An 18,444-nucleotide genomic window follows, 5' to 3' on the forward strand; every position below is an offset into this window, starting at 1 on the left:
CCCATGACCTGAGTCCCATTTCAACACTGGCTTCCATGGCTTTGCCATTTAGTTTTCTTTTTCTGCCCTACAGCTTGTGTCTTCTAGGGAATGCTAAGGATAGGACTTGGGTTTCTTAAATTCTTTCTGATCAGCTCTTTGTAGGAAAAAGTCCATTCAAATACTGACCTGCATTAAGAGAATAGGTTCTTCATGCCTATGTCAACAGCTGGAGTATTTTCCTATGGGCAACTAACTGTATTCAAGTCAGCCCTGGAGAACAAGTGCAAGGTGGGGGGACGGGTCCCATGATCTTGCCAATCTGTACTCTTCTGTAATGCTTTGACTTAAAACGTTTTCTCCAGATGATTCCCTTGTTAGGTTACTAGAGCTGCAAGTCATGTCTAGAATTGTGGCACAGAGGTGGAGGCTTCTGGGTTTGGTATCCTGCAAGTGGATCCCTCTTGTTGCCCTTACATGTCCTAGCACCTAAGGGGCTCTGTGTTTCTGTGGTTTAGTAGGGCAGATGAAGAGTTAGCATGTTTTTAAATGGAAAAATAAAATAACGTGCCCTTTTCTGAGCCCCTATGTAATCTTTTGAGGATTAATGGGATCACAAACCAAACTCAGAATACCTGTGCAGACTAGGTGGGCAATAAGAGGACCTATATTCCTTGCACTGGTATTTGAGGCATATTCTCAACTGTGGCTCAAAGTGTATGCAAAGTGCAATGATAGCACATTGAGAACATGTAAATTGAGGCAAACAGGTATCTTTCTGGGATATTACGGCTTTAAGTGTTGTCATTTCTCTGGTTATATTGATGGCCCCTTCATGTCACGTTAAATATTTCCTGGGTCACACTTACAAAGTGGGGAGAGACTAACTAACTTGGCAAGGGAAAAGTTGTCTAGGAGCTCCATCCCATGCAATGGACCTATGTAGAGATCCTGTGATGCAATAATTCCAAAGGATACAGTATGTTCCTTGGTCCCTGTAACTCTCGAGAAAGGAGACTGAGTGTAGCTTGCAGAATGTTAGGGAGTGTCCTTGGGACCCACACCTGTATAAGGAAGGGGTGAAATAGAGTAGGTAGAACTTGAGCACTACGATGCAAGTCTGATAGCCTCAGCTGACCCCATGGGGGAGCTCTGAGTTGTGACCTGTTGGGTTGAAACTTAGGTCTTTGGTAGTCCCATCTTAGTCACAGGGTGTGGGTTGTTTCTGGAAAGGCATGATTGATGATGTGGCTCTCTGTAACTGAGGTCATCCCTGTTGGCTGACAGCATTCCCACATCTGGGGAGAAAAGTCATTCCTTGAATCCTTGAAGGGAATCTAGGTGGTACATCTTCTATGGTCTATTCCTTGGGCTGTGTTGGATCTACTTCACATACATTCAAGAAACAGTTCCAAGATTTGGATGGATCCCTCTTCGTGAGGGAGATCTTAAGAGTGTTGGTGAGATAAGCCATAGTCTGTTCTAGCTGGTCTTAGGGTTGTCACCTGTAATCACTCTTGATGGTGACTCCTCTCTGTTCACCACCTCTACCATCCTGTCTTGACACCCATCCCCTTGGCTAGCACTTCTGTTGATATGGTCGACTTACTTGGTGGCATAATTTAGACTCTTATCCCTGAGAAGTCTGCATCCCTGGTCACAACATCCTTCCTGGGCTGGTGTTGCCTATTGCTATATCCACTTACCATCACAATTAGCAAGAGTTCCAAGAAGTATCCACATGGGTCACCTGTGCAGCAAACATATTCCTCCCCGTCTCAGTCACAGATGGGCTCTGTAACCCTAGATTCTCCTGATCGGAGTCAAATACCTATGACAGTGTGGTGACTCTACTTCTTGCCTGTGTCTTTTCCCTGGGCACAAAGAACCTGAAGTGTTCCTGGAAGTATTGTCCCTTTGGGCTCTGTAAAGTTAGAGCTCCTGATCCCGAAGTTACATGGATAAAAAGCACACATTTGAATGGCTCATTGGGAGTGATGGCAAGCAGGTTACTTCAGTCTTGCCTCTTGATATACCACATATTCTGACAAATGACACAGTACCATATAGAAGTACTTGAGTCAAAATACATGACACATCCTGTAGGATGGTTGTCCCATCCTTAGAGTATCTCTGAATGCCTGCCTGCCACAAGCACAGTTTTGATGCTCTGCTGGGCCAGCAGCAGATTGGCATATGTGATAATCGGTGGATTCCATGATTATAGGCCATGCCTGCACCTCACTCACTGATGTGGATGTCCTGGTCTGATGTGATCTGTGGGATACCAAATAGGTGGATTAAATGCTTTAAGCTCTCAGATGGTGGTGCCAGCAAGCACTTGCAGGTTGGAAATTGATACACTGGGAGTGTGTGTCTTCCTGTTAGAAAATAACACTGAGCCCTTCCAAGATGACAGGACTGCACTGTAGTCAACTTGTTATCAAGTGGCTAGTTGGCCATCATGAGGAATGGTGCTATGCTAGGGGCTCAGCACTGATAGTTCTTGCTGGCCAGTTAGATATTCAGAGCCAGTAGTAGCTAGACTGGCCTTGGCAAATGGGAACCCTTGCAGCTGCGGCCATGCACAGCCCCCATCTGACCATGGTGTCCTCAACCACACGTGTGCTGTTGGCATGATGGACACATGAACAGAGGGTGGATATCACCTGGCAAATTCAGTTTATCTACCTGGTTGTTCAGTATCTTTCCTGTGATAGATGTTCTCTGAGCCTTAACATGTGATAGAAAGACTTTCCCACTTTGTGCATGTAGCAGCCACTTTTCACTCCAGTGCTTGGTAGTGAAGGGATAATTACTGGAAACAGTGTTTAGAGAGTAGGGGAGAGACCAAAGTCTGAAGGAAAAAATGGCCTCCTCAGCTAAGTTCTTTCTTGTATTTATTGCCAAGGATATGTGCAGAAGATCAGGGAGTACACAAAAATGGGGAAACTCAAGGAAGTATAACTCTTTGCAGATAAGAAACAAGATGTGCAGATATCAGCTAATACTTAGAACGAAGAACTTGAGGACAAAGGTCTGGGCTGTTTGCTAACTTCTTTAATGACATCCGTACATGTCAGCTGTTGGCTGTTGCAAAGGTCAGCTGAAAACGAGCAGCTTTGTGTAGGCATTTTCACCTGTAACTTCATTCACTCTGCTCACATGCTTTCCATCTATCCTTTCTTCTAGGCCCAGCTCCCACATGTCCCCCTTTTTGCCTATTTAAAATGAGATGGGACCGTGAGTAGGAGAAACAGATGTAAGATTCAGTCAGCATATTTTCATGATGGCGTTGGGAGGTCATCAGTTGGTGGATCCATGGTCCTAGAAAGCAAAAGACAAAGTGACAAGACCAAGCATGATAATAAACCACATATTGTAAGTTGAGGCCTGAAAACCAATTACTAGGATTTAGCCAGGAAAAATCCTTTTGTAGATCCTGAAGATATGACACTTGGGTTTCCTTTTGAATGGTCATTATCTTTGCAATTCAGAAGCCAGGTCGATAACACTGTTCCAAAGAGGCCTTGAGAACACCATGTAGGTGTAGCTTTATTTCTCCAGAATGTTGAGACTGTAAGGTAATAGAGTTACACAGAGGTGGGAGTGTTCCCAGTCACGTCGCAATGTTTGTCAGACAAAGCTTGCTGTTGGTTGCCTAATCACTCTACTGCCTCCAGAGCTTGGAGGTGTGAGAATACCTTTGTCAATGGCAGTTCGTTGACTCATTTCTGTAGTGACATTAGTCATTACTTCATTAACAACTTTAGCTGCACAGACAGAAGCTTCTAAAGAGACTGAAGCAATGGTTGGCAGTGGCTATAATCACAATAGCTGAAATGAGGAAGGGCAATTAAGGTAAACAAACTGGGGAGTGCGAAGCTTTCCCAAAGGCCTGCTGAATGGCATAAATGGCAGAAGAATCCTGCTGGGGTTGGGTAAGATTAACTGGAAGCCATATTTGAGCCTGCTGTCCTATTGTGGTAGGAAAGACAAATTTACATACCAGGCCAGAGGGGTAATGCTAATGGTATAATATGAACTGGTTGCTGTCAAAATGGGTAACTGGTGACCAACTATAAACACATATGGGTGAGTAGTACAAATCATAACTGAGTCAGTAGCATTGGGAGTAAGGTTATAAGAATATAATTAGCACCTGAAGTGGAATAAGTACCATGGGAGAGATACTTTGCCCCCAAAAAGGGGAGACCTAACTGCCAAGTTTGAGATGAGTGGCTCATGTGGTGGCTGTCAGTTAGCCTGAGGATGGGCTCTGACAACTCTCCCATCCAGGAAATTGAATGGTTAGACCAGGTGTTGAAGGAAAGATTGTAGTGATTGCTTATTAAATGACTGTGGCCCCCAGTCCTCCAATGAGCTATTTAGTTCAGTAAGGAACATTATTCTGGGCTCCTCCAGCAAGGAGTCCACGGAACTGAATGCCAAACATGTTTCTAGGCTTCTCTAGGAGCATAGGGGAAATCAGGATTAGTAGAGTTATGTAGGTGAGTAGCACTGAGGGACACAGATACTGCCTGAATGAACGTTAAATTGGCCTTTGTGTTGGTAGTCTTCGGTTGATAATATAGATACTTCTAGGTGGTCATGGGAATGTACCATGTAAGTTTATAACACAGGAAGATCAGAGAAATAATAAACTGCTGACTGTGATATTAAGCCAGGCTGTTCCATTTTTCTACTAGGAATGTGGAGGCAACCATACTCCAGTCCATGTCGAGTCATTGGTAGACAGGGGGATCTCCGAGTCCCACCATGTTAAAACTCAACACAGGCAGGGTTTAAGACACGAGCCCAGTAAACTGTGGTTGTACTGCCTTGGAGAAATAAAAGGAGAAAGAGGCTCCAAATCAGCCCTCAGGGTACCTGGCTATTATGGGCAACAGTAGCCAAAAATGCCAGAAAAGTGTTCCCCAGGGGTAGGAGGAGCCCCCCCAATTGTGTCGTTACAGCTGATACCTATGTCTCTAGTTTCGATTGACCCCATGTGATCCCTGGTGCTGTTACGGTGTTACATGTCTGTTGTGGTGGGGTCCCTGTCAGCAGTGGCTAGAGGGAAAGATGTTTCATGTGTGGAATTGAGTTGTCCAGTTGATTCTTCCAGCTCATGGTGTAGGTGAACTTGTCTGGGTGGGAACCACTGAGGATCTGTAGAAGTTGGACCACAAACAATCCTCTTTCCCATGTTAAGACATCAAAAGGGCCATCCCAGTTTCCTGTGGAGTCCCATTTCTGTACCCACACTTTCTGCTGGGGCTCGGACTGGGATCCAGAAAGGGAGGTGTAATGGAGGACTGCAGTGGAGGATGGCTGGAGACTGGACAAAGTAAAAAAAAAAAAAAAAAAAAGCATATAATACTTTGTTACTCTTTGCTGTGTGTATGTCGGGGGAGTAGAGTACTCCCTATTTTGTTCTTCTAAATAACTTTTTAATGTCTGGTTGTCTGATCAATGATGGCTTGTCCTGTGGGGTTATATGGAATGCCAGTGATGTGGCTAATGTCCCAGTCCTGCAAAGTAGTCTGAAAGGCAACTGCAGTGTAACAGGGTCCATTATCAGTCTTTACAGTATGAGGAAGCCCTAGATAAGCGATGGAGGTTAGCAAATGAGTGGACTTCAACAAATGAGTGATAGCATGGGAGACACGCTTACCCGATAATGGAGTGGCCATGAATCATTCCTAAGTGTCAACAGTTACATGTAGATAATGAAGACCCCCGAAGGCAGAAAAATGAGTAACATCCATTTCTTGGAGTGCGTTAGGAGTTAAGCTGCGAGAGTTAACCCCAGGTGATAAAGGCACACCTGTGCAGCCTGACAAGCTGAGCAGACATGTGTTATATGACAAGCTTGTTTCTGAGTAATGGGAAACTGTTTAGTAAGCATTCGAGCATTTTGGTGAAAGAACTGATGGGATGTTACGGCATTTTTAAAGGCATTAGTGGAATATACATGCTAGGAAACGAGACGATCAGCATTGTTTCCTTCTGTCAGAGGTCTGGGCAAAGGGGTATGAGCATGGATATGGGGAAATTAAGAAGGGGCTGTTGCCGGATATCTAATGCTAAAGAATAGGAATTGTTGAAATTTGTTTAGGTATATCCTTAATGATAGCATTTTCGATAATATGGAGAACAGAATAGAATACATAATGGGAGTCAGTGATGTTGAGGGGATTTAGTGGAAATGTTTTTCTTTTTCTTATGCTACATGCTACAGCAGGATAAAAAATGTTTTTAAAGCTGACATAAGTGCCCCCTAGTCCTGCTTGTTGAGTGGAGGGCAAACTGGAGGTGGATAAATATTTCCAATCACCATCTTTCCATGCAATTCCTGCTTTAGATGATCGTCCTGAGCCATCTATGAACACTGGGTGGTGGGAAGAAGTGTAAGGGAGTTTTGTAAGCGGTTGTACAGGAAGTAAGTGTAGAGAGAAGCTTGTTGGAAGGGTAATGGAAAGAAGGAAAACCTACATAACTTGCAAGGGCTGATTGCCAAAGTAAAGAATTATGTAAAGTTGCTTCGAAGTAATTTTTAGGAATAGGGAGATACACAGTGTGTGGATCTAATCCAAGTAATTGTTGTATATGACAACATCCCTTAAAGGGGTGAAGAGATCTAGAAGGGGGGAGAAAAGGTTTTGGAGGGTGTGTGACATAGGAATACCATTCCAAAGGAGCAGTGTGATGTGTTAGTTGGCCTGTAAGCAGTTGGAGATGGGCGGGGGGGGGGGGGCTCTTAAGATAAATAAAGGGTTTGTCTGGGTTCCTGCTTGACAGTTGACAGTAACTAAGGGCTTTGTTGATAGCGTGGAATTCCTGTAATGCCAGATATGTTAGTGAATGAGGCGAGGATGGATCTGGATCACCCTCTAAATGTATTAGTAAGATGATGTATTTGTTGACTAATAATTCTTAAAGTGGGACAAACCCAATTCACATGTCCCAAAAGTTGTAATGAATGTGTCAGGGTAGAAGGCAAAGAGATTGTTATTTGTTGGGGTTGCAGTGAATGCAAAAAAGTAGATAACCAAGATAGTGCCAGGGTTAGGTTAAGTTATATCTTGTCTGGGGGAATTTTCGGCCCATGGATAACAGTGTTTGTACATGGGCAAATAATGATAGTCATTCTGCTTCAATAGGAGCTGCTAATGTCATCTGTACAGTGATAGATGATAGCGGATAGAAACTGGCGTTGCGAGGGAAGCAAGCCTTGATAGTCCTACTACTTGTCAATATTATGTCTATTTAACCTTCCTCGTGGAAGGTCTTTCCAGTGATACCTGTCGACTGAATGGGCATTATAAGTGGGAACAGATAATGCAAATCTTTCCCAGTCTTGTTTTGCTAGAGGAATTGTGAAAAAACAATCCTTTACATCAATTACAATCAAAGGCCAAGCACTTACAATTAAGGACGGCTGGGGAAGGCCAGGGTTGTAGAGGTCCCATTGGGACTATAATAGCATTAAGAACCCCTTAGGTCCTGTGGTAAATGCCACTTACTGTTTTTGGGTATGACAAACACAGGAATACTCCATTCGCTTAGGGAAAGGTTCTATGTGTCCTGCTTTTTAAGTTGGTCCTGGACAAGAGATTTCAAATGTTTTAATTTATCCTACTTTTAATGGGCCACTGCTCTATCCAGATGGGCAAATTAGTAGTCCACTGTAAAAGTGTGGGTTGTATTGGACACTGAGCAGTGGCCCCTAATGAAGAGGCTGGGTGGTGGTAAGAAGCAGATTCCATTGTTCTAGCAAATCTCTTCCCCATAAAGAGGATGGTAGGGGGAAGGATGAGGGGCTGGAATGTGGCCTCTTGTTGGTCAGGGCCTATACATTGAAGAAGGCGGGTACTTTCTCAGGCTGAGACACCACTGACTCTGCTAACTAACACGGGATTCCTGAGAAGGCCAAGCTTAAGAGGGCCACTGGGCAGATGATACAATGGAGAAATCTGCCCCAGTATCAACTAGGCCTTCAAAAGGCCTTCCCTGGATGACGTGTAAAGTAGGAGTAGTTGAGCTATTCTTGTCTCTGGGGATTATTTGTGGACCAACGGCATGAACGATAATTCTGACTTCTCCTAAATAGTGAGAATCAATGACCCTGGGTAGGACCTGAACTCTCCCCGGGTGGTGGAACTGGATCGTCCTAACAATAGTGCAACCACTCCGGAGGAATGGGCCTGTTGATGTTAGTAGAGAGCAAGTACACCTTGTCAGGATTGGTAAGAGTATAACTTTCTGATGTGGACTAAACCTAATCCTGTACTGCTGGGGGTGGCAGTGACCAAGTCTGCAATGATTGATTTGTTTCCACTCTTACCAGGTACGTCATGGGGGGGGGTCCCTAAGCCATAGCCTGAAAGGCCTGGGCCAGGAAGGTCAGAGGTTCCCATGAATTTATCAGGGTGCTGGCGTGTGTGCCCCTCTTGGAGTTTCCCAAAAGACGATTGCCATTTTCGTCAAACTTTGATTTACATTGATTGGCCCAATGGAAGCCCCTGTTACATCAAGGACGTGGTTTAGAAGGAAGGGCTTTGTTTGTAGTTTGTATGTTAGGACTTTTGGCCTGTTTGCATTCTTTGGCAAAATGTCTATTTCTACCATATTTAAAGCACATACTCTGTGTTTTTGCATAACTGCTGCGAATGGGCCTGATGTAAAGCAGTCCCAACATTTTGACAAGCTTTGATGTATTCACCGACATCTTATTTTAGCTTTTATTCCAGCCAGTATTCACTGACAATCAGCACTGGCATTTTCATAGGCCAGTTGGAATAGGAGGAGTGGCAAGATTTTGAATTGGCTACCTGTCTTTCAATGCTCAGCTGCAGTCTGTTAATAAATTCAGTATAGGGCTCAGTATAATGCTGTCAAATGGCAGTGAAAGAAGCCCGTACTTTACTTTTCATCAGGTATCCTTTTCCAGGCCTGCATGGCTATTTAAGAACATTGAATAAACAACCACTGGTCCTGACGTGCCTGTTGATCAGATGAGGTATATTGGCCTTCCCCTAAAAGCATTTCTAACTCCAATAGGGATTAGGTTTTCCAGGTCTTCCATAGCTTGTGCCATGCGAGCCTCCTTATATTGTAACATAAAAACACTATACTGGGTAAGGGTGACTAATGCCTTAACCATGGTCTTCCACTCCCAGGGGGGTCATGTACCTGTCTGCTATGGCCTTGAGCTATGCCAATGGTAGTAAAAGGACTTTGGAGACCCTAATCATTAACACTCCTAATTCTTTATAGACCTGGAAAGGGAATGCATCATGGTGCATAGGATCGCCATGCTGTCCGGCAACAGGCAGAGAAATGTAGATCTCTCCTTGAGTTGGGCCCTCTTTCATGGGCAAAGTTGAAAAAGCAGATGGCTTACCATGGGAGGAATAGAAATCCCCTTCAGGAGTGGGGAGGGGAGGTAGCGGCTGGTCCTTTGGAACCGTAGAAGGCGATGGTAGACAGAATGGCTCAGGGTTTGGGAATTTTATGGCAGGAGACGCGTGCCTCCCTTAAGACAGGGATGCTAGCTCCTCTGGCAGAGCTGTCGGTGGAGGAGGAGGAGTGGGTTTCAACAGATTAGAATCTGTAGAACACGTAAGGGAGTCAGTGTTGTTCACACCAGGCTCCATGTGGTGAGTACAGCAAGGGGCACTGGAATCCCCTGCCTGGAATTTTTCTTAAAAACCTTCTCTACTTGTTCCCAGAGTTCTAAATCTAATGTGCCCTCATCTGGGAACCAGGGGAAATGTCTTAATGCACATAAGAGTTGTTGCAAAAGCTTTGGGTTAGACGGAACACTGGGAAGTTTTTAAGAGCTGCTGCAAAGTGCACAGATAGATTCACTGATCTTTCCTCAGCTCTTGTCCCATGTTAGAAATCCCCTTCTGAACTATGTGTGTCGGTCCCAAAGCAGTTGGCAGGACTGTCCCTTACAGGGATAATTCCCCTTGTAGTCTGGATGACAAAAACGATCACCGGATGCATGAATTCCTGAATCATGTCAGAGTCACCACTTGTAGTGGCCGCTTTTCGTTCCGGTGCTTGGTAGTGAAGGAATAATTACTGGAAACACGCAGTGTTTAGAGTAGGGGAGACACCAAAGTCTGAAGTAGAAAATGGCCTCCTCAGCTAAGTTCTTTCCTGTATTTATTACCAAGGATATATGCAGAAGGTTCAGGGAGTACACAAAAATGGGGAAACCCAAGTATAACTCCTTGCAGATAAACAAGATGTGTAAGTATCAGCTAATCCTTAGAACAGGAACTTAGCTGGAAGATAAAGGTCTGGGCCATTTGCTAACTTCTTTAACGACATCTGTACATGTCAGCTGACCTTTGCAACAGCAAACAAGCAGCTTCAGGTAGGCATTTTTGCCTGTCCCTTCATTCACTATGCTTGCATTCTTTCCATCCATCCTTCCTTCTAGGCCCAGCACTGACACGTGCCCACTCTCCTATGTCCAATCTTCTCTTTCACATCCCTGCCCAGCTGGCCAGGCCATCTGCCACTGTGAATGCATATTCTAACCTTGGGCCACATCTCTTCCCATGAAGTAGGTGGCCCAAGAGCATTGTGGAGCTGGGGCTCGTTGGGAAAACTATTTGCCTTATTGTAGTGTTTTGAGGCCACACATGACAAGTTCTGGAAGGGCAGTCCCCCCTTCTGGCTTGTACCCATTTGTAAACCAAGCCTCCTCCTCCTCCTCCTCCTCTAGCCATCTCTAATGGATCCAATGTCTGGGTGTGGGGTCAGTTAAGAGGGGGGGGTCTGGTGCAATAGCACATCACGGGGTGAAGCTGTGTGTCCTCTATCCTACTCATGCTTGGTCCCATGTGGACAACTTCAAAAGCGTGCTGGATCTTTGCTGGGCCTATTCAACCTTATGCCAAGGTGGGGCTGATTGAACCCAGCTAATGATGGGAAGTTTAGAGTATCAAGTGACCATGTGGCCACATGGCTGAGCATTCCCCCTCTACAAGGGCCCAGTTGCGTTCTAGGAGTTGTTTGTACAGAAGGTAATTCTCTGCTACAAGTCACTTGGCCATGTTACATAAACCCTAGGAACCTGTGTTTTTCCTATCGGGGCATTTCAGTACCTACAGGGCATTTTTTTCTACCACTGTGATAACCCTAATACCATACTCTGGGTGATAATGGCATGACTCCTTACATACACACATGGATTAGGTTACAGGATGTACCCTATCCCCAGAAGGAGTGGCTGTGGGTAGAGTGGTTCTTTGCAGCAAAGAACCAATATTTGAAGGGCTGAAGACTGTGGGATAGCACTACGGCAGCTGGGGGCACCAAGGCCTTCCTTGGAGTGGGAGGTCTGTGTGATGCCTCTTAGTGCCACCAGCCATGAATAGGACTTGCCATACCACTGCCCCTCTATATTGTACATCCTCTATTCTCTCTTGCTGATCTTATGCCAGCTCTCTTCTCTATCTATAATTAGCTTTTACAGCTGAAAACACGAATGACAACTCATACCAGCAGTGATGTAACCCCAGGGGACTGATGTTTGGCTGTGAATGTTCAGACTTCTGATTGTCATGTTCTGGAGGGAATATATCTAACGAGTTTTTTTTTTTCCAGTGTTTGAAAAAGGACTGCTTTTCTAGAGACTTTCTACCACTTCTAAATCTGTGGTATTAGTTTTGATGCTCTACACAAAGGTATGAGCATTAGGAGCCTGAGGAGAGGGAACATGATGAATCCTTGGATCATGGGCAACATGACTAATGAAGGGGGTAGTCTATGCACCCTGGGGTAGCATCTCCAAAAACAGGACCAAGTATACACTCAGCAGGAGGCAAATAGCTCAGAAAACAAACTTTTATAGCTGCCAGAGGTTTACACCCATGTCTATGGGAGATTTGGGGGCTACTTGGTAAAATATTATAACATTTTTACTATTGTACATGTTTCTCTTCTGTTATCACTCAATTGCCAAATGGTGCCCTTTTTGCCAGCTTCTCCAAGAACCAGACCTCTTAAAGAATGACCATCTAAATCATATGTATTGTGGACTGTGCTGTGATCTTCCCAGCCACTTAAGTATGAGCATACTTCAGATGGATCTAAGCATTCTGGTGATGGTTTTGTATCATCCTTGGGCCTGTTAATATCTAATGGCTGTCCTTCCTCACATTCTCTGAGGTCACCCTTGTACAGGCCTATAGTAGTACAGTAGCATAAGGTAACTGCGACACTTGACTTCGTAAATAACAAAAGGTAAGGCATTTTTTTCTCAAGTTGTGACAGCATGACTTTCGTTTAGCTTCATCTCTTCCTGTTGTATATTGGTTTTGGAGGAAATAGTGGGAGGATATGGACCTAGACAGCTGCCATTATCTTCAACTCCCCCCTTGTATCCCCTTTAAAAGCCGTTTTACATAAATGTGGAATAAAACTTATCTGTGGTATGAAAATGTTCTCAAATCAGAAAGATAGACAAAAACCATCTGATCCATCTCACTAGGATGTTTCTCTTGGTGATTTTTGGTAACGTCCTTTTCACCCTCAAATGAAGCCACTTCCCAGGCTTCATAATCCTGAGAATTTGGTCCAGCAAACTATCTGCCTGAGGGCTATTGGCTGTCCATGGTGGCTTCCTGTCAGCGTGGGTGGACAGTCAAGGCCTTATCTAGACTGCTAAGATTTGGCCTCTCTATAGCCATACTTCCTCTGAAAGAATGACTTTAATACTTCAAAGCCCTAAGATTCACCCCAGTTTTCAAATCAAATGGTGGATTCTTTCTCTGTAGAGGTTCTTAAGTTTCCAGCACATTTGAGACCTCTTGACTGCTATGTAGTATGGGGTCCGCTATTGGGGCTAGAAATTAGTTTCTCCTTGGCTTATGACTTCCGGTCTCTAGACCTGCTGATTTCCCTAAGGCTCTCTGATGGTACTAAATGTCTTAGGCTCCCAAAGGAGTTAAATTTCAGCAAAGACTGGGTCTATTGAAACTAGGCTGATGTTAGCTCTTGTCCACCTTTTCCATATGGGTCATGAGTTCCTTCACCCTCCCCAAACAACCTGGGGACCTCCCACATCTTTTGTGTCCTAGAACGGTCTCTAGCTCTGACTAATCCCTGGTTGATCCCTCCCCACCTTAGACATGTGGGAAACATTGATTTGGGAGCACTGGGCACAGTACCCCCTCCCGAAGACTCCTGTTGTCTTTTCATCAGTGAGAAGACAGGATAGAGCAGGAAGAAGAACCTAAGACCCGAGAGATGATGCAGTGATATCTGTCTCTGAGAGAGGCAGGCAGCGTAGGGAAGAGCCCTTTCTCACTGTTCTGGTTGGACATACCACTCGATGGCTATTGCTGAGTCCTCATCAGTGGAGATTGCCTGGAAGTGATGACCTAGGGGGAGCTCTTGTCACTTTCCCGCCCTTTATGTGGTGGCACAAGAAGTGAACAGCACTGTTGGGCAAAAGTCCTGTTCTTCAGTCACCAGAAGGTCAAGTAAGGCATTTCCCCAAGTCACACCTTCTAGCACAGAGGCCAGCACCTGCCATTCAACTTTTCTGGTACATTTGCCCCTCTCTATTTGCCTTTTCCCCCAAGCAGATAGGCTTGTGGTGGTTTCATGTGAAAAATGACTACTTCTTGAGGTCTGTTTGGAATAAAGACCCCCTTAAGATGGGGTCTTACTAACATCAGCTCCATTGAAGTTTCACGATTCAAACTAAACAATAGGCAGTGGCCACTTCAGAGGTCAGGAATTCTTGTTTTCCAGGCCTTGTTGACTCTTAAAAATACTCAATGGATGACCAACAATTCCATTTCCAGGTACCTAAGAGGTGAAAACATGTCCACACAAGAACTTGTACATGAATGTTTATATTCACAATAGCCAACTCAAATTCCCATCAGTGGATGAATAGATGAATAAAACATGGTATATCCATATAATGGAATATTATTGCACCATAAAGGAATGAATTGCTGACACATGCTACAGTAAACCTTGAAAACATTGACATGAAAAACAAAGGAGCCAGACACAAAAGACCACATGTTGTAGGATTCCATTTATAGGAAATGTCCAGAGTAAGCAAATCCATGGGGACAGAAAGTAGAAGAGTGTTTGCCCAGGGGCTGAGGGAAAAATAGGTAGTGACTGCTAATAGATATGGAATTTCTTGGAGCAATGACAATGGTCTGTAATTTGATGGCAGTGATGGTTGTACAACCTTGTGAATATACTGAAAAACCACTGAATTGGCTTATGGTATGTAAATTATCTCAATTTTAAAAAATCCAAAAAAACCCCCAAAACACCAAAAATGGTCTTGATCTTTGAGGGTCTTGTCTTAATGTAAATCTGAACTATGGAAAAACATTTGTCCTGAATAATTAGGGTTCACTGATCTTTGATCTAGATTATTCTGACAATATGGGGAGATTGAATCTTTCAGAGTATGTCCTGTCATTTTCTTGTAAAGTTCTTTTGCAACCTAAAATGCTCTAGGTGAGTTTGCAAACCAGAATCCATAGGTTTGAACAATATTCCCACTCGTCTTTAGTGGCCAACCTGTGGGATGTGTGCAGCTAACCCTATTTAGCCTGGTGGTACTTGGTGAGCTTCCAGTCATGTGTCCTTAAAAATCTTAGGGTTGATCTATGAGCACAGAAGACAAAAAGGTTCATTTCTACTTGACCTATTTATTTAGAAGCTCCTGGGCTTGTGAACAGTCAAGCAGGATTATCTTCATTGATGTCAACAGTCGGGATAGAGCTAAGATGTTTATAGCCATCATTGATTTTTGCTGAGCCATGTTCTATTCCACAGGGTTGGTCTGGATAGACAGTCTGTGTTCCTCAGGGTCTGGAATAGTTACTTTTGATTTTTTGCCTTGTCTTTTGAAGAAAACTTGCAGACTTAGAAGAGAGGCTTGCCAGAAGGCAGGATGAGACACTGGTCTTTTTAATTAAGTTAACTTAGGAACATTAATCACAGGTAACTGCTACTAAGAAGAGGTAGAAGTGTCCTTATGAAATAGTCTTACCAGAACCTTTACCAGGGTTCCCCAAGGTGCGATAAGTGGTGGGTGTAGGTGAGTATCTGACCTGCAGTTACACTTCATGGCCCAAGATGAAGTCTGTCCAGGAGAGAAGCTTCTAGGTGGCAATGGATTTCCTGTTCAGTTACCTTAAATACTTCTGGAGTTTTGCATGGGTGAAAAAGATACTGTGGGAGATATATATAGCATTCTTCACATTGCTTTCTTTTCACCCTAACTTTAAGAATAAAGTGCCAGTCATCATGACAGGGGAGGGCTGACTTTTTTTGCTGGGTTCAAAACTCGCAGAACTTCCTGGTGAGCAGGAATGAGTGGGCCTTTTAAAAATGTATCATTCTCCCAAACTCCCACCTCCTAGTACTACAGAACTGAGGGCCCAGAATTCCTTAGTAACAGGAACCATTCCAGTCAACTTTAGAAAGTAGATTCAGAGAAGTAGTCAAGTCAGGTGGTGCTGACAGGTGAAACAAGAATGAGGCATGGAAATGACTGCTTAGTTTTAGCAGTGCTAGAACAGTTTAGAATCACAGGAAGAAAAATGGAGTTTAAGAGAAAAAAGGTTTAACTTCCAACAAAAGTAGGATATAAAACTAGGCATGGGGAATTAGACAAGTCTTCAGTGGGATGTTGTAAAGGTGAGCAGAGAAATGGGGTGGTAGTTAGAGGGGGAAGTGGTACAAAAGACTTAAGGGTAAGGGAATGATAAAGGTGGGGGCAGAGAATGGTACCCTTTCAGCCCTCCAGTGAAGTCATTGGCTCCATGTGTCACTTAGGCATGTGGAGAGCTTTGACAGGGAAGAAAAACACTCTCGCTACTTGCATGTTGGCCAATTGTTACCTGTCTTTTCCCAACATGGCATTTGTCCTTATTCCACTAGGATGCTTCCCTGTACTGCTGCCAGCAATGATCATGGGTGTGGATTGACAACCAAACTCAAGATACAATAGGTTTTAATGTCTAAGTATTTTAGAAGGACATTTAGAAGAAATCATACATGATGCTTTCACTTCAGTGGAAAAGCTACCGCTAGTCACTTACTTTGCTTCTTTATCCACTTGGGGTTGTGTGGCTGCTGTGGTCAAGAGCAAAGGTACATGTGATCCACCTTGACAAGAAAGAGCCAAGGCTGCTATTCTCACTGATCATGACTCTTCACTGAGGCCTAAGGCTCAAATGATGACTCCTCAGTCTCCAGGCCAGCTGTGGTCTGCAGACTGGGTGTTTCACGGTGAATAAGACCTAGCAGTCCCTAGTTACCAAGAATGTGGTGCCACTAGATGACAGACCCAGAGAGCCACTTCCTTCCCAGAGGACAGGTCTGGCCTCCATGTCAGCTTAGACCCTGTATCAGAGCAGACCTGGATATGTAAGCTCTAAGATCTGTGATCTGTAGTTTTACCTTTTAGGTACATGGATGAAGCGAAAGAGACCTTGGGATCTTTGTAGATCAGGGGCAGTTTGAGACTACCTCACAAGTCTAGATCTTTGCATACAATATTGGTGTCTTTGGGTGAAAGGATGGGATAAGTGGAGCTAAGACTGGGACAGATCCTTGAATTGCATATTCAGCACCCAGACTTGTGGCTTCAGTAATTGGAACTGTTGAGTTTAGGTAGAAGCTGCTATGGCTTCTGGGAAAGATGGACTTTGGGAAGGGTGGGTCACAGTCATGTTCTACCAGCCCTTCATGGGGCCAATGGGTGACTCTGCCTGAATGCGGCTCTCCTCAGATTAACACAGGGGAGTTGCCTTCCTAATGTAGCAGAGCCTTCCTCCCAATGTAGCAGGCTTACCTTGTGTGCAATGGGCTCCCTACCAAGTCCTTCATTTAGTGGGTGTATAGTCAGCATAAGAGCCCCTGAAGCTCTAGGACTTGGGGCCCTAATCCTGGCAACTTCCTGGCATGGATGAGCAATGAGAAAGAACTATGTGCATGGACAAATCCCTCCTAGATGTTTAAGCATATGCTTTAGAAAACATACAAAAGGACATGGTTTTTGGCATGAATGTATTCCAGTCACCAGTTTTCTCTCAAACTTCTTTTTTAAATCAAGTTGTTCAATAGTGCCACAGGCTGCAGGCTTAGCATTTCCTGCTATATAGACCTGGGGTGAAGACCTGATTAGGACATGGCGCTGCTGTTAATTCATAAATGTGAAACCCTACACAGGTGACTCGAAGTCTCCTATAGTATTTGTCACCCTCCAGAGACTAGGCTGGGGGCCGACAGAGCCCAGAGGCCCTTACATCCTTAGGCTATTCTGAATCCCATGCAACAGGAAACCATTGAGTCTTCATGGAGCTTAGCACAGAAGTGAAGCTTGTGCGGTCAGGCCCATATGTAGGCTTTATGGTGGGCAGAGTGGTAAGCAGCCTGGATCCCACATCAACAATGGAAGACTTGTTGCCTCTGCTTCTGGAAATGCTGTTGGTAGACAGCCTCAGGTGTGAAACCTCCATTGTGCTTGCCTTGACTGAAGAGAGGTGTAATGACCTGTTAGGCCCAATGCCTGCTCAGTATGACAGCCTGGCCCTTTTACCCTAATGTAAAACAATTTTGAAAGGCCATCCCATTTGAGAGCCCTGTGAAGGGGGGCTGAGGTCTCCAGTGAGACTGCATGTCAGCTCAGCACCTCCCCTGCCCTGTGCTGTCTTCCTTTTCCTACATAGGTAGGTGATCCCGAAAGCACTACCTAATAAACTTCCTGCATGAGAGGATCCATCTCAGTCTGACTCCTAGGGAGCCTACCCTGTAACAGCCTTCATCTCCTGCCACCACAGTCCTCAGTGCACAAGCATGGTGTGGCTTGGGAGGCAGGTTGTCATGTCCTCAATCTTGTTTCTTGTCTCTGCCTACCTGTTGACTTAGTAACAATGAAAATGTATAGATTGATGTGACAACTCGCTTCTCCTTCCATGGAGTGTAGACAAAATGTACTACCTGAGGGCTTTCTAGTTGCTATGCAGGAACTCTGTAGGCTCCATCCATACCCAGGTTTGTACACTTGTTCAGTTAATCAGAAATGTCCTAGAAGGCCATTGAGAGCTGGCAAAGCAACAGAACTGAACACGGGATTCTGAGTGATCTGCTCACAAGATACTGTACCTTCTGGAATTACTCAGAATTGGTCTTCATTTTATGTTGCACAGTCATGGTGCTTGCTGAACTTTGTAACTGGAGCTGCCTGTGATGAACTGGTTTTAGCTGAGGCACCAAATCTCTTGGTCATACGATATCTTATTGTTAGCTTTGGTCTCTAGCAGAGGCCAGCAGCAAGCCAGAAGCTGTTGTTCAGGAGAATAGAACATGGACTTGCTCCAATACCCTAGCTGTCTGGATTGTAGCTTTCTTACTGTGACAGTATAGTTCCATATATCACACAACTCCAGT

The sequence above is a fragment of the Lemur catta genome, chromosome 4 (assembly GCF_020740605.2).
Source record: "Lemur catta isolate mLemCat1 chromosome 4, mLemCat1.pri, whole genome shotgun sequence".
Taxonomy (NCBI): Eukaryota; Metazoa; Chordata; class Mammalia; order Primates; family Lemuridae; genus Lemur; species Lemur catta.